Source organism: Giraffa tippelskirchi, chromosome 3 (genome assembly GCF_054371585.1).
Source record: "Giraffa tippelskirchi isolate mGirTip1 chromosome 3, T2T-mGirTip1v1.2.pri, whole genome shotgun sequence".
NCBI classification, from domain to species: Eukaryota; Metazoa; Chordata; class Mammalia; order Artiodactyla; family Giraffidae; genus Giraffa; species Giraffa tippelskirchi.
The window spans coordinates 107,879,864-107,900,990 of record NC_137277.1 but is presented as its reverse complement, the minus strand read 5'-3'; the positions used below and the strand labels follow the sequence as shown (position 1 = coordinate 107,900,990).

The following is a 21,127-nucleotide window of genomic DNA, read 5'->3' as shown; positions in this document are numbered from 1 at the left end:
TTGCATTCCTTCAAGGATTTTTCTTGCTTGCTGTATAACCTTGAGAAAGTTATATAATTTCTCTGGGCCTCATCTCTTTATTTGTGAAATGAGGATATTAGTATAGTTACTTCTTGTGAATGTTGTGAGAGTAAATGAGTTGGTATAAGCATTCTGGTTATCTGTTGCTATATAGTGAACTAACCCCAAAAAACAGTATAAACAGCAGTTTGTTCTTATGTCTCATGGTTCTCTGGGTTTGTTGGGCTTAGCTGGGCAATTCTTACTTGAGGGCTTTCATGTAGTTGGACTCAGATAGCAGCAGGGGCTAGAATCACCTGAAGGTCCAGCTGGACTGGATGTCCAAGGTTCTTTTCACTCATGTCTCAGTTTCTCTCATATAACCTCACTCTCTATCAGAGAAGCCTGGATTCCTTACATGGGAACACAGGGCTCCAGAAGGCAGAAACCTGACAGTCTTAACGAAGTCTTGGCTTAGAACTGATACAGCAACACTTCTACCAGATTCTGTGAGATGAGAGGCTAGACTCCACCCCGAGTTGGAGGAATAGCTTGAATGGAGAGGGAGGGAAGAAATTAATGGCAGCCACCTATGTAGACAAACTGTGATAATAAGTGAAATGCTTAAAACTGAACCTGGAACCAAATAAGTGCTATGTAAGTATTAATTCAACGATACTATTGTTGTTGTTATCAAATTACCTTCAGTATTTCCCTTTACTATTAGAGCTGAATATCTTTTGTCAGTACAAAATTCTGGGAATCAAATTCTTTTTTTCCTCTCAACAGTGTGCAGATGAAATCTGATGCCAGTAACTTGGTTTTGTCCAGATGATTTCAAGAGTTTTCATTAAAATGAGAAATAAGAAAGCTACTACCGATTTTGGGGCTTCCCTTGTGGCTCAGCTAGTGAAGAATCTGCCTGTAATGCAGGAGACCTGGGTTCAATCCCTGGGTTGGGAAGATCCACTGCAGAAAGGAATGGCTACCCACTCCAGTATCCTGGCCTGGAGAATTACATGGACTGTATAGTCCACAGGGTTGCAAAGAGTCGGACATGACTGAACGACTTTCACTTTCACTTTTCACTAACAGTTTTAACAGACTTTTGGAGGTTCTGGTTTCCCTTGTGGCTCAGCTGTAAAGAATCCACCTGCAATGCAGGAGACCTGGGTTGGGAAGATCCCCTGGAGAAGGGATAAGGCTACCCACTCCAGTACTCTGGCCTGGAGAATTCCATGGAAGTCCATGGGGTCACAAAGAGTTGGACACGACTGAGCGACTTTCACTTTCACTTTCATCTTGGAGGTTCTAGAGAATATAAGAAAAGAAAGGAGTAAATATTGAAGAAGAAAAGGTAAAATTTCCTCTTTGAGCTGATAATTATTTTTAGAAAATCCAGAAGACTGTATTTAAAAAGCTAGATAGAATTAAGAAGAGAATATGATGATTTATTATAAAATAAACAAAAGCAATAGCTCTTCTCTCTTCTAGCATGTATCAGAGTTTGCACTGATATGTCTTTTATAAGTATTCTTTCAACCTGTCAAATGAAGTCTATTTGAAAAGTAGGAAAAATTTCCTGTATGATATCTTCAGTTTTTGCTTCTCCCCCATCTGCTTCTGTATCTCTGAATATTCTTATTATTTGCATGACTATGATATGCCAACTGCCTTTTCTTGGGAAGATTTGCCTTTCTATTATTAGGTTCTAATTTTCCAGTTTGGGAAGATTGTCCTTTGTTTATGTTAAGGACATGTCATATCTTTACAATAAGAATGGCAGAAGGTGGCTCTGTATGTATGTGTGTATGTGTGTGAGAGGAGATAGTTCATAATTCTCTTTATGTAGGATGAGAGGAACAAATCTTGTTTAAACTCTGAGATTATGTATTCATGTGAACATTTTTAGAGGAAACTGTAAATTTAACTGGCCATTGTAACTTGTTATTTTATTAGCTCATGATTAAATATCATATTTAAACTTTCTGCTAACATAGTTGTTAATAGTGTTTGCACTTAAGTATCACAGAATTTTTTAAGTGTCAGGATAGCCTTCATTTCATGTTTTGGTAAAAGTGAGGGACTTAGAGTTTGCTTTTGGATGTTAGGGTTTGTGCTAAGATTGGGAGTTTTCCCCAGAATAGCAAACAAATAAAATAAGAAAATAGTAATGTATAATAGTGCTGTCTACATATATGAGATGAATTTTTGTTTCCATACAGCTGGATGCATCCTTACTGCAGGACATTAACTCAGCCAGGATTTGCTTTTCTTAATACCAAGGAGACCGGAAGTAGGTAGTCTGCTCCAAGTGATGAGGCTCGTTCCATTTTTCCACTCTTTTTGCTCTCCCAAATAATGGCCTCACATTGGGCTTCTCATCTGTATTTCAGGCAGCAAGAAGGGTAACGGGCAAAGAAGGAAACGTGAAAGTTATTCAGTTGTGTCTGACTCTTTGCAACCCCATAGACTGTAGCCAGCCAGGCTCCTTTGTCCACGGAATTCTCCAGGTAAGAATACTGGAGTGGGTGGTCATTTCCATCTCCAAGGGATCTTCTCAACCCAGGGATCAAACCCAGGTCTCCCACAGTGCAGGCAGATTCTTACTCTTCGAGCCACCAGGGAAGCCCAGAGAAAGAAAAGCAAAAGCCAGATGTGAGCCAAAGCCTTTCTTAGAAGCCTTCCTGTGACGTCCACTTCTATCTCATTAGGCAGGAGTGTGGCACATGGTCACCCTAGCTGTAAGGAATTCTAGCAAGTGTATTTTGAATCAGGCTAGATGCCATCCTGAACAAAACTGAATTTTTATTTGTAATACATAAGGAGTGATTGGATTTGGGATATACATCCAGCAGCCCAGCCCCAGGATTTTTCACCAGTCCCCTCTGTCTTCATTCCAGTTGTTTCCCGCTCATGTACAGGATTCTATCTGTGTCTTCTCCTCCAGGAAGCCCCCTGGAAGCCCAAGAGGGGCTTGATGGCCAGTCTTTGAGTATTGATGGCACTTTTAGCCATACTGTTAAGACAACAGGTAACTTACCTATATCATCTGGAACTGGTTTTATATGGATGCCTCCTCATTACACATCAGAGTAGGTTTTGTGTCCAACTTTAATTCCCAGCTCCTAAAACAGTGCTTGACTCATAGTAGGTGCTTAATTACAGTTTCTTGAATGGAACTTTTGATGACAAGTTAAACTTACTGAAATGCAGGGATATCAGAGTACTCTTGGCTTTTTAAAAGTACTTTTTTTTCCTTCTTTTTGAAGTATATTTATAAATGCATCTGTTGGATATTTTTAAAATCTTGTTAAACTACTGTTTGTTGGCTCTATCATGTGTGAGATTTGTGTGGATGTGTGATCTGTATCTGGGTGCGGTTCTTAAATACACCAATTATTTCCTGTGACATCAAGTGCTTTGACAACCATGAACTAAGTGGGGATTAGAGATAGTGGTCTCAGACAGAATTCCCATGATATGAGGAAGGTGCGTTCTCCCTCCCCTCTCCTCTTCCCCTGCCCAGGGATTTGGGAGACAAATGAGGTTACTTACCTGAAAAGTATATTGAACTCTTACCTCTTCAGGAGAAGGAGCCTGTGTTAATTCCTAGTATAGTTAATCCTCCATTCCCCTTGTCAATAAGGAAAAAAAACAGAGCACAGATTGTCTAAAGGTCATTGATTCTTGATTTTGGAATTGAATTATAATATATTTTAGATGTTGGCAGGAGATCATCCTCCTGTGTGGGTAAAATGAAACTATTGTTAATGTGAGTCAGTAGTTCATGAATTTGCATTATCAGCTCTGTCTGACCAACCCTATCAGAGTCGAGTGATGTGGAATACATTTGTATTAAGAAGGGCCAAGGTATGTGTAATACATTTATATCTATGGCTGTTCCCAAGTTCCATCTTTGTTTTCTGATTAGGTCATAAGAAACCGTATATTTGGGCCTCAGTAGCTTTAAAATTACTTTCACTGGGTTACATTTCAAAGTTTTCTTGAATTGCTTATATAAAGAGTATCTCCAGATTGTCAGTAGAACTACCAATGAAATCATTGACCATTAAATTTTAATGAATGAATGATTGGTCTAAGATCTCAGTGTTACATTTGTGGTCCCTGAAGAGCAGCATCTACTATCGCCTAGAACCAGTAAGGAATACAGAGTCTCAGGCCCTACCCTGAATCTACTCAGTCATAAACTCTGAGACTGGGGCCCTGCAATCTGTGTGTGAAGAGCCATCTGGGTGATTCCCATGCAGGGTCAAATCTGAGAGCTGAAGGTCATAAAATCAAGATATTTTCAAAGTGTCTTGTATCATGTCTCTTAGAATTCAGCACCAGGTAGAAATGTCTCCTTTGATAGATGGGCAGGAAATCTTCTCCCAGACAAAGAGAATGATATCACCCGCTGTTTCCATTTTTGCCTTTTCCTTTGGGAAACTTGGAACTGTGCTAGTTGCTCAATCATAGTTAATACATTTGTCTGGGCTTTTTATTTCCCTTTCCTTTCTGTGAATTTTATTTGCTTCTTATATTTAAGTGTCTTACCAAGAGTCTGTTGTGATAGGCCTCCCCAAATCCATTTTGCTAGTAAGTGGGTTGGGAGTGTGAATAGGGTATAATTAGAAATAAATTGACTCACTTAGTGATTGACAGGTGAGGTATTTGACTAAGAAACGTACTGGGTAGTAAGGGACGCTAGCATGGAATTAAACATATCCTGCAGAAAGGACCATGCATGCCCTTGGATACTTACTTATACATGGTAAGAAAACATAAACACTATAGAAAGAGATAAAATGCAAGTGTCAGCTGAAAAAAAATGCACAGCTTGAGAATTGTGAGTTAAGATGGGACCAAATCAGGATGATAGCCAAGGAGATAATTTCTCAGATAGCTCTGAGGAACTGCTCTGAAAAGGTAGGGGGGAAGTCAGTATACATATGATTTTAGTGAAAAGTGTACATGAAATCAAGCACATATTTTGGCAGAAAGTCACTGCTCGCTATGAGGAACAGATGTCTTGGTTAATAATCTTTCCTAGATATGAGAAGATGCAAAAAATTGGGTTCATGAAATTTTCAGAAAATATCTAACTATTGGAAGGCCTGTCCTGCCAATTTTTCCCAGAACACAGGGTGCCTCATTCCTGATCTCTGCCCTGAACTGTTTTTAGGGTGTGTTGAAGGTCAGTGACTGCTGGTGGCTAATGATTTCATTCTTGTAGAACCAGATGACAGGTGACAGTTTTTAGTTCGCAAAAGTAAAAAGTGCCCTCACTCCCCATGTGAAGGCCGTCTCCTCAAGAATAATCATTAACAATCTCTTGGGTATCTTTTAGAAAAGATCATTTTTTTATTTTTGGCCATGCTGCCTGTGGGCTCTCAGTTCCACAACCAGGAATTGAACCTGCACCCCCTGCATTGAAAGTGCAAAGTTTTAACCACTGGACCACCAGGGAAGCCCCTAAAGTTTATTTCTGTAGAAAATAAAGTTTGTAGGGCCCACATATATCTATGTGTTTATGCATTTTCCTTTTAAAAAGCACGAAAAGTTCTGGTCACCAGTTATAGGGTATATGCAGAGGATGGGTGTTTCCCCGCACCAACAAGCAATGCTCTGACACCAGGTGGATATCCTATGATTCAACTCACTTCTAACACTGTGTACCTGTAGATAGCATCAGATCCTACAGGTTAAGGGCTTAATTCTACAAGATTGTCTCCTCTCGAACTAGAGTGGCTCACAGAATTCAAATAAACATCTTACTTACCAGAACACTGGTTTATTATAAAAGTGTATAACTCAGGAACAACCCCAAAGAAGAGATGCCTAGGGCAGAGAATGGAATGGGGAAAAGCAGGAGCTTCCATGCCACCTCCAGGCCCACCACTCTCCCAGCACCAACCTTGAAGCGCTTTAAACTCATCCTTTTAAGTTGTTCAGGAGGCTTCATTGCCTAGGCATAATTGATTGATTCATTGGCCATTTCTCCTGATTCAGCCTTCAGCCCTTTTACCCTCCCAGGGGTGAGGGAGTCCCAAGCCTCCAATCAGATGTTTAGTTCTCTTGGCAACCAGCTGACATTCTTAGATGTGACAGCCTGCTCCATTAGCATAACAAAAGACCCCTTTTACTGCTTCACTTAGAAAATTCTGAGAGTCTAAGGAGCTCTGTGTAGGGATGGGGGATGAAGAACAAATATGTATTTCTTATTAATATCACAAGGACCTTAGTGAACAGTCTCATCTGCATCTTGTTGTTTTTTTTTCTTTATATCTTATGGATCTTCTCTCTTTAAAAGCTATACAATATTCCTTGATAAGGTTGCACTTTAACTTATAAACCTACCTCCTATTACTGAACATTTAGATTAACATGAACATTCTCACCTATGATATCTTGGCACAGATTTGAAATACAGCTGCTAGGTGGATTCTCAGAAATGGAATTTTGGGGTTGAAGAGTATGCACGTTTAAAAAAATTGATAGATAGATACTGCTTAATTACCTTCCAAAAAAGAGAAATGAATTTACTTCTCAAATGAGATAGTCTCTTTTCCCACATACTCTCTAACATGGTATATTATCAAGCAAAGTGTTTTTGCCAATTATTTATAGTGACCAAATTATATTTCTTTGAATCATTGTTTTGATTCACCTTTGTTAACTGATAAAACTGGTCATTCTAAAATGATTTATTCACAAATTTTCTTTTTTTGTGGAGTGCTATTTAGGGATGATATTCATTCATGTTTTTCATGACCTAATCCTAAAGTTTTCATACCTGGATTTGTTTGTTTTTTCTGGTTCTGCTTTAGACTCCCTGAGTCTGTTTCTCTAACAGTATACTTTTTTTTTCTGATAGTATACTGTGTGAATACAGTGTCCAAGAGAGGTTTTGCACACAGGTAGTATCTGTGCTCTCTTTTCCAGTTAACAGGAAATAAGTATTCCATATTTCATTGTGGGCCAAAATACTTTGTCAACTACTTTCCTCGTGTTTCTGACGGTAAAGAATCTGTCTGCAGTGGGGGAGACCTGGATTCGATCCCTGGGTCAGGAAGATCCCCTGGAGAAGGGAATGGCTACCCACTCCAGTATTCTTGCCTGGAGAATCCCAGGGACAGAGAAGCCTGGTGGGCTACAGTCTATAGGATTGCAAAGAGTCGGCATGACTGAGTAACTTAACACTTTCACTTTCTTTTCTTTAAGCTAAAAGATTATAAGAAAAGTCATCTCATATTAGGATCCAAACTGTCTTTTGTGGTGGGAATGAAAATGGAAGAGAGAGAATAAATATTTCAGGAGAATTTCTATTTGTGAATCATGTGCCAGTGAAATGGGCTTCTTTCAAAATCAGTAACTCATTATACTCCCCAGACCTCTGTTTGAGTCAGGAAGCCCAGAGCTGAACTTTAAGACCAATCACAGTTACAATATTTTGCTAGATTTATGTTATTTTTAATTTTCTCTGCATTTCTGTTGTTTTTGAGAATGTCACACTCATCTCAGAAAATCTCTCCTATGGCTTGCCTTTCCCTTCATCCTGACTTTATAAAGGATTAGCATATCGTTAAGCATCATCCAACAGTTTTTACCCAAACACAGGCAAATTGAGAATATTTAGGGCTGCCCAGATGGATCCTTCAGCACTCAGGAACCCTGAACCTGACACGCTTGCCACACAGCCTTTTCTTGCACCAGCGAAACTATGGTGTGGGGAAGGGGAGGTCCAGTTTGTGAATTTTTGGACACATTTTCTTCCAGCTTTTCATTTATCACAATATTATGCAGGAAAACAGATGAAGAGAAGAAGCAGCCCAAATTTTGCCATGTGTAAAGAAAAATGAAACTTGATTAGAAAAATAAAAAGGAATTAGAAAAAAAGAATATCATCTTTCTGCATTGTTATAGACTTTCAGAGGTTCTGATCCTGTTTATTTGATTCTCCTTGCCTGCCTCATCTCTCTGAGATTTGCACTTTCCATTTGTTCTTGAAATCAGTTACCAGTTAATCTATTCCCTGGCATTAGGGCTTCCCCTGGGAGTTTACCAATTGATTGGCCTTTTAATCTGGTTGTTAAGATTCTCCCGGTACTCTGGCGCGGAGCAGTTTCAGTTTGTCTGCGTTAAAGCGTTGGCCAGGGTCGTTAGGAAAGTGAAGTTCATGTACCTGCTTTGTGGGGCTGGAATGGTACCAGGAAACTGATTTACACTGTGACTGTGGGCTTGAGGGAGACTAAGGAAAGAGGTGTTAGGAAAAACTGACAAGTCGATGCTAACTCTGGGCCCTATCCTACCCATACCTTACAGCATAGTGGGAACACATTTCACACCAGGTTAGTGCAGAAGTGCATGAGTTAGGGACAGGGTCAAGCCAGGGTCAGTTGTTTATAATGTATAGATGAGCCTTCAGCAATCAGAAACTCTATGACAAAATTTCCCTAGAAAGAGCTGGTGTTGTATTTGTGTATCTTTACAAATTTCTATCACTAGCAATAGGATTTCATAAGCAATAGAACTTTGATAGAGTAGGTGTTCAGTTAAGAAAATTGTATTATACTTTCTTTTCTTCTCCCGAGTTAATTTGTGTTTTTGGCCAGTATTAAAAACTGATTCAATTTTTGAATCTTTTTGATCAGATTCAAAAAGAAATCTAAGAGTGTGGGAATGAGGTGCAATTTTGATGTGACTTTTATTAAAGCACTTACTAAATATGTATTAATATTTTTTAAATGCTCATTATCTGTATTTCCTACATCCACATTTACTTTCTACAGTTTAAAAAGATGTCTCATGCATTAAAATCATTCAAGTAGCCAGGTTATGATTTAAGGCATTTTTGGAATATTTTTGTTTTGTTTTTCTTTGAAAGATGTCAATTTTTTTGAGAAATCAAGATGTTCACCTTGAAACAGAAATACACAACTGAAAAAAGAAAAAGATGTTTGCCTTTATGCAGGGAATAAATGTGTTAATAAAATCTGTGCTGTGCTGTGCTGTGCTGTGCTTAGTTGCTCAGTCATGTCCCACTCTTTGTGACTCTGTGGACTGCAGCCCGCCAGGCTCCGCTGTCCCTGGGGATTCTCCAAGCAAGAATATTGGAGTGGGTTGCCATGTCCTCCTCCAGGGGATCTTTCCAACCCAGGGATCAAACCCAGGTTTCCTGCATTGCAGGTGAATTCTTCACTGTCTGAGCCAGCAGGGAAGCCCTAATAAAAATCTACTTATCCACAAATAATATACCGTTGTACTTTTACATTTCTGTCTTTTCTGCTTTGTTATGATTTGCATGAGGATAAGGGCTGACTCTCCTTTGAATCTGAACCTCCATATTTAGCACAGGGCTTAGTGTATACTAGCTTGTCAGTAAATAGTTTTTGAATAAAACAATAAATTAGTCACCTCTTTGGTGAGGTTAATACAGTCTGCGGTAGCATGTGGTTATGAAGCACCCCATGCAGGCAGAGGAAAACAGAGGTTCCTAAGAAGTACTTACCTCATCATTTTGTGATACAATTCCAGGGAAGGGAAACCCTCAGCTAGCCTTCTTCTTGGTCCACCCAGTGTAAGCCAGAGTCCTTTCATTTCCTTTATTTTCTATGTCTCAGAGTTTATTCTAAGAAAATCATAAGGAATATACCATGTGATGTAGCAGCAAGGATGTTACTCACAACATTACTTTGAATACAAAAATCTGGAAGCCTTTAAAATGGGTAATGAGGATTGAAGGAGGTGAACGTAGTCCCTTAAAATTACCTACATTTTGAGTCATAACATTCAGAAAACTAAGATCATGGCATCCGGTCCCATCACTTCATGGCAAATAGATGGGGAAACAGTGGAAACAGTGGCTGAATTTATTCTTTGAACTCCAAAATCACTGCAGATGGTGACTGCACCCATGAAATTAAAAGATGCTTACTCCTTGGAAGGAAAGTTATGACCAACCTAGACAGCATATTAAAAAGCAGAGACATTACTTGTCAACAAAGGTCCATCTAGTAGAGGCTATGGTTTTTCCAGTGGTCATGTATGGATGTGAGAGTTGGACTATAAAGAAAGCTGAGCGCCGAAGAATTGATGCTTTTGAATTGTGGTGTTGGAGAAGACTCTTGAGAGTCCCTTGGACTGCAAGGAGATCCAATCAATCCATCCTAAAAGAGATCAATCCTGGGTGTTCATTGGAAGGACTGATGTTGAAGCTGAAACTCCAATACTTTGGCCACCTCATGCGAAGAGCTGACTCATTGGAAAAGACCCTGATGCTGGGAAAGATTGCGGGCAGGAGGAGAAGGGGACAACAGAGGATGAGATGGTTAGATGGCATCACTGACTCAATGGACATGAGTTTGGGTAGACTCCGGGAGTTGGTGATGGACAGGGAGGCCTGGCGTGCTGTGCTTCATGGGGTCGCAAAGAGTCGGACGTGACTGAGCGGCTGGATTGAGTCATAAGGATAAAATTTTACACTTGAAGCAAGCTAGATTAGAGACCAGCTGTCACCAATAGAAATACTTCCTCCCTCAAATTCTCTGAGGACTTGCGCTATTATTCACATCTCATCCACAATCTTGCGATTGACACTAGTTACTTAGAAAGAAATCAGTAGATTCAGAGAAGGCTTGGGGAAAATAGTAAAGTGAGTCTCCCAGGGCCCCTGGTTTCCACATTTACTTCTGTCTCTTCGCCCTCCTCATTCTGTGTGCAGTGTTCCCATGTTTCCTTCTCAAAGCTGAAATGACCACTTTTTTCTAAAAAGGCACAGTCTTAGTATGTCCAGGATACGTAGAGTTCTTTTATTTACCCTAACTTCTAAATTACTGATGGCTCGTCAGAGCATGGTGTATGAAGCCAGATTGCATGAATTCCAGTGTCCACTCCCACACTTTCTACCCAGGTGACCTAGACGCCATTGACTTCTCTTCCTGAGTTTCCTCATCTATAAAAATTGGGATTAAAAAATACCCCATAAAGTAATTGACATCTTGTCACATAAGCTAATATCTTCAGCCATCAGCTAAAAGATGCAGGAGGAGGTAGACTTTGTGGCACTCCTGAAAATAGGACCCTTAGGGCTCTGTTATTTCCTTTTTATCCCCTTTGGCCCCAGCACCAATGATAAGACCAAAAGTGCCTCCACAGAAGCAGCTGTGCTATGTTTTTTTATTTGATGTAATTAACACTGTAGTAAGGGTACCCAGCTGGGTAATCATCGTTCTGCTTTACCCTGGCCCTAATTGGTTCTGAGGTCACAACTTCACTCACTGGTTTTCATTTGTTTATCGCTAATTTACAATTCCATCCTCCAGTACTGTAGCCACTGTCTACATGTGGCTATTTAGTTTCAGTAACAATTAAATAAATTAAAATGAACTTCCTCTGTCACACATTTCAGTTGCTCCATAGGCAGTCATGGCTAGTAACTCCTGAATGGGGCAGCCCCGATGTACAACATTTCCATCATGGCAGGAAGCTGTGTCTGGGAGGGTGACTTAGACCATCAGTTTTGCTCGTGCACATAGAATGGTTGGAGCATTTACTGTTACTACTTTTAGACTCCTTTGCACAGACAGGCTGGCTAGAAGTTTCAGACCACTATCATCATGAAAACAGGAATTGGAACAACCTGTCATCTTATATCCAATCCTTTTAAGATCTTTGATCCATTTCCTTTTCTCCTTGTAGGATAATTCTCCACAATACATGCTTGGTTTTGTTTTTCCATCCATAGTAAAAACCTGGCAAAATACAACGCAACTGCATAAATTGTACGCTTTAGATATTGGAACTATGTTGTTCTCACTCTGGGCTTCCCTGGTGGTTCAGATGGTTAAGAATCTGCCTGGAATGCAAGAGATCTGGATTCGATCCCTGGGCCGGGAAGATTCCTTGGAGAAGGGAATGACAACCCACCCCAGTATTTTTGCCTGGAGAATTCCATGGACAGAGGAGCCTGGCAGGCTACAGTCCAGCAGGTCGCAAAGAGTCAGACACAACTGAGAGTGACTAACGCCTACAGAGTGAAATTAAGATGAATGTGTTACTCCTCTTCCTGTTTCTTCCCAACTAGTTTACTTGTATTTGTTCCCTTTTGTCTTATTCTCAGTCCTGCTTTCTTTCTATGAATCATATCAGAACAAGTGACTAGAAAATCAGAGAAGATGGAAAATTTGCCACCACCAAAGAGATGGGAGCCACTTTATAATCAAGCCTTTACCTCAAGATCATAGTCACTCAGTAGAAATGTCAGGGTGTGGGGTCCTGATGAGTTAAAGGCATTTTGGTGTGTCAGTGCAGATGAGAGGCTGAACTGCAGGGCAGTTTTCTTGTTCAAGTTCACACGGCTCTTTGCAGCAGAGTCAGACTTTGACCTGAGGTTTGCCTTGTGCAAAAGCCCTTCTCTCTCCATCACTCCAAGCTGCATCTGAAAATGTTGGCATATGTGTTTCCTTTCTCAAAAATTCACCTCTCTCTCTGGCTGCCTTTGGAGGAATGGTTGTGAGAGGATTTTGGTCATAGGAGAGGTCTTGAGACATTTTCTGTTTTATTGTCGTAAAAACTTAAGTGTGCTAAGTCGGAACTGTAGCATGCACTTCACCCCGGAGCATTTCAAGGGCAACAGGAGACAGTCCCTTCATCAAGAGAGTGAAAATTACTTTCTAGAAGTGATTTCCAAAGAACCCAAGAGGAGCGTGGCAGCTTTGGAGCCAGAGCAGTGAAGAAGTCAATGGGAAGCTGTGGTCATAAGTCATGTCCTGCCCACTTCCTGTCCCCAGTGCTCTGAGGAGCCCAGGAAGGAATGAGAGAGGGGACCTAGGAGAATAAATCACAGTGATTATGTTGGACTGCTTAATAGTTCTGTAGTCGAGTGCCGTGGGGAACTTTTCAGCGTGGTTTGCTGGTACCCGTGGATGAACAGAACATATTTCAAGGCTATTTCCTTCCACCAGCAACTTGCAAGAAGTGTACTAAAGTTTCTCAAATTTTGCTGCAAGTTAGAAACACCTGGAGGGTTTTTATAATCTCAATACGAGATTTACACTCCATACCAATGGCATCCTAGTGGGTGAGAAGGGCTTCCCAGCTGGCTCAGTAGTAAAAAAATTCACCTGCCAATACAGGAGACATGGATTTGATCCCTGGGTGGAGAAGGTCCCCTGGAGAAGGAAATAGCAACCCACTCCAATATTCTTGCCTGGGAAATCCCATGGCCAGTGGAGCCTGGCGGGCTGCAGTCCATGGGGTCACAAAAGAGTCAGATACAACTTAGTGACTAAACAACAATAATTGGGTGAGAATCAGCATCAGTAGTTTAGTTTATACAGTGATCCCCAACCTTTCTTGCACTAGGGACTTGTTTTGTTGAAGACAGTTTTTTCGTGAACGAGGACAGGGGTGTGGTTTTGGGATGATTCAAGTGCCTTAGGTTTATTGTGCACTTTATTTCTGTTATTACATCAGTTCCACCTCAGATCATTAGGCATTAGATCCTGGAGGTTGTGGACCCCTGGTTTATAAGAATCCTGGGTGATTCTAAAGTGCAGCAAATTTGGAAACCTTTTTTGACCACTCCCTTCTCCCTCTTACTTACACTTTCTCCTATTATCCTTTCTCCAGCTCTTCCTGTCTCTGTGTATCCACCTTAACTGTTGATCCCCAAGGAGGGCCAGCACTTGTCTCCTGGGAGGACAAGCCAAGCCCTCTGCCCCACCCAGAACAAAGACAAAAGGCCACCAAGTCAAACTGGTCTTTGGTGGCCCCTCCCCTCCAGCAGATGTCCCTGATTTGGTATCCTTCGAGTGCTCACTGAAGTTTGCCCCAGCTCTTTTCTGGGCCCAGCTCTTCTCCATCACCCCATCCCTGGTGTCCTGTGTGCCTCTAGGTCAAGGCTTCCCAGAGCAGTGTCTGCAGATGAGTCTTCGGGCACCTGCCAAATCTGAAGAAGATTTGAAAATGTGTGTCCTTATTTCTTGGTGCTTAGGTTGGAAAATGGGACAATAATAATACCTACTTCACAGTGTTGTAGGTATTACAGATAAGAAATTGCCATCTTTGTAGGGCAGAATGATGGAATAGTGGCAGTTTCATAACGTTCAACCCTATTGTAAGTGCTCAATATATGTTATTTTCCGTTTTATTTAACTGTCATTTAATTTGAATGTGATTTTATTTATACTGGTACTTTTGTTTAGCTTTAAAGCTATGACATGGGCTTTAAAGAACTTAAAACCAGTCTCCTGTTTATATGTGAGTAGCAGTATAATTATTATAATAAGGATTAATTAGTTGACAGTAGGGGTAGGAGAGGTTCTGTCTGTAAGTCTTTTTTCTATTCGAAGGAGAAAGCATTTTTCCAATTTGAGAAATCCTGCCCTAGCCCTTCCCTAGTCTGCCTCATTTAATTCACCTGCCCTGTGTCTTTATCCTCATGGCAGGATGTGGATCATAGTTCAGGATCAGCTAGAAAATCTGACAAGCAGCCTGGGCTTTTGATTTCTCCTGATAGAACACAACGTTGCATAGGTGCCTTTTTGAAGACCTTTCATACCTCCTTTCTGGACAGGAGATCAGACAGTTCTGAACCAGCATGTTGACTCAAAAGAGAAATTGGATGCCTTGCTAGGCCACTAGAGGATGATTTTGAGAAGTATATTAGCCAGCAGGCATGGTCCAGAGTGCTTTTTGTGTATCATCTCCTTATGTGTATCATCACCAATCTGGGAATAGATCAGAATTAAAAATGGATTCTACTGATTGCTTACTGCTTTTGCACTGTTGTGAAATTGAAAAATCATTAAGTTGAACCACTATAAACTGTGTGTTTGGGGGCTGTCTATAATTAGCTGCAAAGAACCCAGTGATTTGGAAAAAGTATAGCCATAGTGTTTTTACATAAGCCATTGTTTCATAAGAGCCCTATGACGTGGACAGTACGAATTCCCCCATTTTGCAGATGAGGAAACTGAAGTACAGAGAGGTTAAGAAACCTGCCTATGGTCAATCAACTACCAGGAGCAGAGTCAGCATCCTAACCTGGGCTGGCTCCAGAACCTGTGCCCTCAGCAACTGCTCCACAGTCTGTCCAGGCATTATTTGTCCTCAGAACAATCCTAGGTGGGAGGTGGAGAGGTCTGGGGTCTTCCTGGCTCTGCAGCTGGCGCTTCACACACTCAGCATCCTCTCTGCTCTATTGCCAAGTGCCTGGTCAGCCCTGCATGCCCCTGCTGACTGTGGCTGGGTGGTTCCCCTTAGACTGGCCTCTGTTCCAGTTCCAGTGCCTCTGCACCTCCTGCAGGAGACACAAGAGATGTGGGTTAGATCCCTGGAGTAGGAAATGGCAACCCACTCCAGTATTCTTGCATGGAGAATCTCATGGACAGAGGAGCCTGTTGGGCTACAGTCCATGGGGTCACAAAGAGTTGGACACAACTGAAGTGACTTAGCACACGCACACACAAGTGTTGGAGGACCGGCAAAAGGTTGGAGTTACTTGGTTGGTTGATCGCTTTTTCCAGCTCTGATACCATTTCCCTAGTTTTGAGGAGGCCTGCCTCTGTGAATGTGTTGGCTTTCCTTCTGTTTCATTTTTTTTTCCTTTCCATGAGAGTAGAATGACAGCATGTATTTTTATTCATTAACCTAATTCCCTTGGGGAAAATGCAAGAATATTATTAGGAGTAGTAAAAGTTTTTGACTTTGCATTACGCTGGCTGAGCCAAGTTTCTAGCAAAGAGCTCTCCTTAAGGAATAGAATACATGCATTGCAATCCTAAATCTAGGAAGGACTCTTGGCAGGGACCCTTGCAGTAGGGACCCTGAGGTTTACCCTTCACTGCACGATGAGTTCACCTCTGGCTATGACACTTGGGAATTTTAACATCTTTTGTTTTCTCCAGTCCCTCTAGTTCCAGTGCCCTATTATTAGCAGTATATTTATATGATTGTTCATATGAACCTAAAAATTAACTGGATCTTTATAAAGTGAAATGTGTCATGCCTGTCTCCATTTCTTCCTTTCTTCCCTTTTCCAGTTAAGCTGCTTCCATAGGAAGGAATATGGACCTCTTATTGGAGTTCATTGTTCAATGTCTTATGACCTCCTGCCCAGAGGGCCTGTGGAGGGGTGGTGCAGTGATTGTGTTACCTGGCTCCTCTGCTTGGCATCTTGCAAACATGTAGCCTTGGTTGTAAGGAAAGAAGGTTAACATCACACTGTAATCACTCTTGACTAAATGACTCAAAGATGCATCATCTGTCTTTTTAAAAAGACTTTTAAGAATTGCATTAATTTTTACTAATAGAGTTGAAAATTTTGTGTATTAAACTGGAGCTATTAACAATAACTAATGTAACAAGAAACGTTACCTACAGCCACTTAGTAACTATGATGGATGGTGAATGAATGAATGAACGATGGTGGAGGATGGTGAATGAATGAATGAGTTAACAAGTGAAATCGAAAACAAGGGGAATGAAGGAGGAACAGAAATAGGAAAACAGTAATAAGGGAGAAGGATGGGGAAACTCACTTTCACATGGCTGAATTCAGTGTCAGCAGTCAGGGAGCAGAGTCTGTCTAGATAGCTGCATTTCCTTGTGTACAAGAAGCTACTCAGTAATTTTTTTCAGTAAGAAGAAAATCAATTTAGATGAAAAAAACAAAAAAATTTTCTGTTACCAAGGATAATTTTCTTTTATTAATAATTCCCATATCCTTTTCTGTCTGAATGAATACTATGTAAAATCTTATTAGAATCTGTTCTGCTACAGTAGTAGACTTCTTTAATAACCATTATTTATGGAGACTTATAAATGAAGATGGAGTGTTACAAAGGAAGAACGCTGTCTCAATGATACAGAGTTAGAGAGTCATTTGATACATTCCTTTGCCTTCAAACCCAGAGTGAGGAAATCATCCTTCCTTACAATGTTCACAATGACTATGTTAATATGTAAAGTGTTCTTAAAACGTCAAGTTATAGTTTCGACTCTGAGTTTTAGCAGACCCCAATACCCTTTCGGAGAAGGCAATGGCACCCCACTCCAGTACTCTTGCCTGGAAAATCCCATGGACGGAGGAGCCTGGTAGGCTACAGTCCATGGGGTCGCTAAGAGTCGGACACGACCGAGCGACTTCACTTTCACTTTTCCCTTTCATGCACTGGAGAAAGAAATGGCAACCCACTCCAGTATTCTTGCCTGGGGAATCCTAGGGACGGCAGAGCCTGGTGAGCTGCCGTCTATGGGGTCGCACAGAGTCGGACACGACTGAAGCGACTTAGCATAGCATAGCATAGCATAATACCCTTTCACAACACCCAAACTGATGATCTTGGAGTCATCGGGAGGGAGACATACTGTGTGTTGCTCAAGGTGTTGGTTATCAGAAACTTGGAGGATGAATGCATGGATAATTTTGTTTTTAAAAATATACTGTTTATTAAATGAGAAACATGGGGTAAGATTTAGTACATGTCTTCCTTGACTTATGATGGGGTTAGGTCCTGAAAAACCTGTCATAAGTTAAAATATCCTGAAGTCAAAAATGCATGTACTACACCCAACCTACGGACCATGATAGCTGAGCCCAGCCTGCCTTAAGCAGAACACTTGCATTAGCCTACAATTAAGGCAAAATCATCTAACACAAAGCCTATTTTATATGAAGGGCTTCCCTGGTGGCACAGTGGTAAAGAATCTGCCTGCCCAAGCAGGAGACGTGGGTTTGATCCCTGGGTTGGAAAGATCCCCTAGAAAAGGAAATGGCAACCCACTCCAGTATTCTTGCCTGGAGAATCCCATGGGGTCACAAAAGAGTTGGACACAACTTAGCGTCTCAACAACAACAACAACTTTACAATAAAGTGTTGAATAGCTCATAGAGTTTTTTGATTACTGTACTGAAAGTGGAAAACAGAATGGTTATATGGATATATTAATAGAATGACTGTTGTTTCAGTCTTTTACCCTCATGATGGTGTGGCTGATGGGAACTGCAGCTGCCCAGCATCTGGATGGATTGTATTGTATATCACCAGCCCCATCAATCACCAATCTGGGAAAAGATCAGAATTAAAAAGGGATTCTACTGATTGCTTACTGCTTTTGCACTGTTGTGAAATTGAAAAATCATTAAGTTGAACCACTATAAACTGTGTGTGGGGGGGAGGCTGTCTATAATTAGCTGCAAAGAACCCAGTGATTTGAAAAAAATATAGCCATAGTGTTTTTACATAAGCCATTGTTTCGATGTTGGCCATTTGATTTTTTTTTTCCATTTTTCCCACAAGAAGAGAGAGCAAGGCTGTCTTTCCTACACTGTAAGAAATCCTGAAAGGGCTCTCCACACCTATGAAACTAGCAGTCACACAGTCTGCTTGAACTTGAGTTATCCATGGCTATTTGGAAACAGCCTTCAAGGCCTTTTTTAACAAAAACTTGATTAGGATTCCTGGAACCCTGGGCAAAACTCTATTCCATGCAAGACAGGAAATAAGATTTAAGATTGGTTGATTCTTCTGAATGTTGGATGAAAATCAAGATTAGGCTGAGTGCTGTTAATGGTTGATGGTGGGTTATATCCTTACTATTCTCCAGCCACTTCACAGCAGCCACAGGGGCAGCTGGTTTATCTTTTGAGATGAGGAGGAGTATCAATTAAAGAGGAAGAGCAATGTTTTGTAGGCTGCAGTAGAAGGGAGAGGAATGTTGGCTCCCTCCTGCTCCAGGATCCGTGGAGCTTGGGTAGATGAGCACCTTCCACCAGAAGTGTCGGAGAAAGTTTTTTTTTCCTCTGTGAGCCAGACTTGAGTGAATCTTAAAGCAATAGAAGGAATATTTCATGAAGAGGTTAGAGATGTGGGGTCATTTGTTTACATCCGGCTTTCTGATGTATAAGAGGAGGTAAGAGAGGCAGAGAGTACTTAATGTGGGCGAGCATGGTAGTGGCCGCAGCCAACTGGGAGGGATGACGTGAAGAATTAATAGGCCTCAAGGTCTCAGAAAGAATCCCCACACCAGGTCTCTAAAAGCAAAACAGAGTGGCCCCAAACACCATGCAGTAGTCTCTGCCAGTAAAACATGCTTTAAACACTGCAGAACATCCCCATGGATTCACAGTAGGCAGTGTCAGCTTTATAACTGATTATTAGGGAAGTTTTGGAAACACTCTAAATTATCAGGGGAAAGATTAACATAATAATCCAAATACAGAGAAGACTGCCTCTGTACAGAACCAAGGTAAATCTTCTTTGATCTAAATGTTGGATATGGAACTGGGCTATTTTGAACCCAAGAGCAAATGCGTTTGCAATTAAATCCACTTATAGTTATCATATGGTTTCTTTCTTTTGAAAAATTCTGTATTTATTTATGTGGCTGCACCAGGTCTTAGTTGTGACATACAGGATCTTTAGTTGTGGCATATGGGATCTAGTTCCCTGAGTAGGGATTGAACCCAGGCTCCATGCATTGGGAGTGTGGAGTCTTAGCCACTGGACCACCAGGGAAGTCCCTATAACTATCGTATTGTTTCTGAGAATATTTTGAACTTTCACATTTTGGAAGGTTTCTAAGATGAAAATTCCTAGAAAAAATAAAATGTAAACACAACATTTTTAAACATAGAGAAACATTTAGTGAAAAACACAAAAGCAAAACTTTCTCCAAATTGCTACTCCCTTCTAAGTAAATAAAAAATTGGCAGACTAGCTGAAATGTACCCAGTGTCCCATTCTTTCCTGGAGAGTTCTTTGACTTTATCCCCTTATGGCTGTGTGTACTTCAAAACCATATCGTCAGTTCTCTAGTACCTTCAAATTGATAGAGGAAGCAAACAAGCATACCACCAACAAGTAGAAGAGACTTAATACAGCATCGTTCAGAAACGTGAACATACTGCTAGACATATTTGGCCAGCATCGTTTATCCTTCAAGAATTGAAGCATTTTTGATGCAATTGACCTGTAAATCAGCTTAGGGCAAAATAGAAAGGTAGCTTTTCCCTATAACTCAAGCCCTTGCCAAGGGGTTCCTAAAAAAGAAATCACATTTTTTTAAAGCATTACGCAAATAGACCCTCAATTTAAATTGGGAATATGTGAACATCTATCACCCTTTAGGTTATGGAAATGAAACATCAGTATCTGTGAAGTCTAAAAGAGTTCTCTATTATTGACATTTAAAAAACCAACTCTAACCTTTTAGTTGATAAGCCTTAAAGGTTTATTATTATAAAGTGCATATTTGTTGCAAAGGAAAATATAACCTAGTGGCTGGACTCTTCAGGAAGACTCTTGAATTGGTCAGAGCTCCTGATTTCAAGGGACAGAAAGCCACTTCAAACTAGCTTGGGCAAAGGGGTATTTGTTGGATGGAGACTGAAGCATCCAAGGGAAGAGTTAAAAATTGATCAAAAAGCAAGGGTTGTACATAGCTTGGCTTTTTTCTCGGTCTCTCCTCTGTCTCTTGGCCAGCAAGCTTCATTCTCTTCTTCTCCCTCCTTCTCCTTCCTCCTTCCCCAGGTTCTTCCACATGGGGAAGAACAGGACATACACATGATCCTGAGTTTTACTTCTTGGGGGCTTCTGTTTCAGAGAGGGCTGATGAACAATGTCCTGTAGGATGGCTCATGAAAGAACATTGTGCTTGCCAATAGCAATGTGTGGTGTGTGTCAATAGAGGAGCCATTCCATTCAGAAGGGGAAAGTATAGGGCAAAACTGATTCCATACACCCACATGAACTGTCTTCACTGTTTAAACCTTATATTTGATTTGGAAGTTGTAATGGAGTAATATTCCATTTTTACAGAAGTAAATCATGCCAGTAGGTAACCTCTCCACCTTCTGACATTTGCCGAAATGTTCATGTGAGCTTCCATTCATTTTATTTTGCACTTCCAGGCTAATGAAGTTACTTAGAAGTCTGTATTATTTGCTGTAGTGGACATTGGTGTAATTCTGCTAGCCCAGCGTCCAAACAACACCTAGATTTTCCTTTGGGAAACCAATATATTCATGTGATTTCCATGAAGTTGATACTATGTGTTCATCTCAGTGATGTGCTAGTCATCCAGCCCAGGCCAGCTATGGTTGAAGGATGAAGCTTGC

At 40.8% G+C, this 21,127-nt stretch overlaps 1 protein-coding gene across 23 annotated transcripts in view; it reads left to right on the top strand.

Moving 5' to 3' along the window:
* The window catches only part of LYPD6 (LY6/PLAUR domain containing 6), a 131,770-nt gene that overhangs the window by 66,803 nt on the left and 43,840 nt on the right, over positions 1 to 21,127 (top strand). For 2 of the 23 annotated variants that reach the window (XM_081582965.1, XM_081582971.1), the window contains exons 2-3: positions 2,226 to 2,296; positions 2,397 to 2,513. The exons of 19 other annotated variants lie outside the window; for them this stretch is intronic. The gene's annotated coding sequence lies outside the window, so the exon portion shown is untranslated. The remainder of the gene's footprint in view (positions 1 to 2,225; positions 2,297 to 2,396; positions 2,514 to 21,127) is intronic. 2 more of the 23 variants (XM_081582966.1, XM_081582969.1) reach the window with 1 other exon arrangement.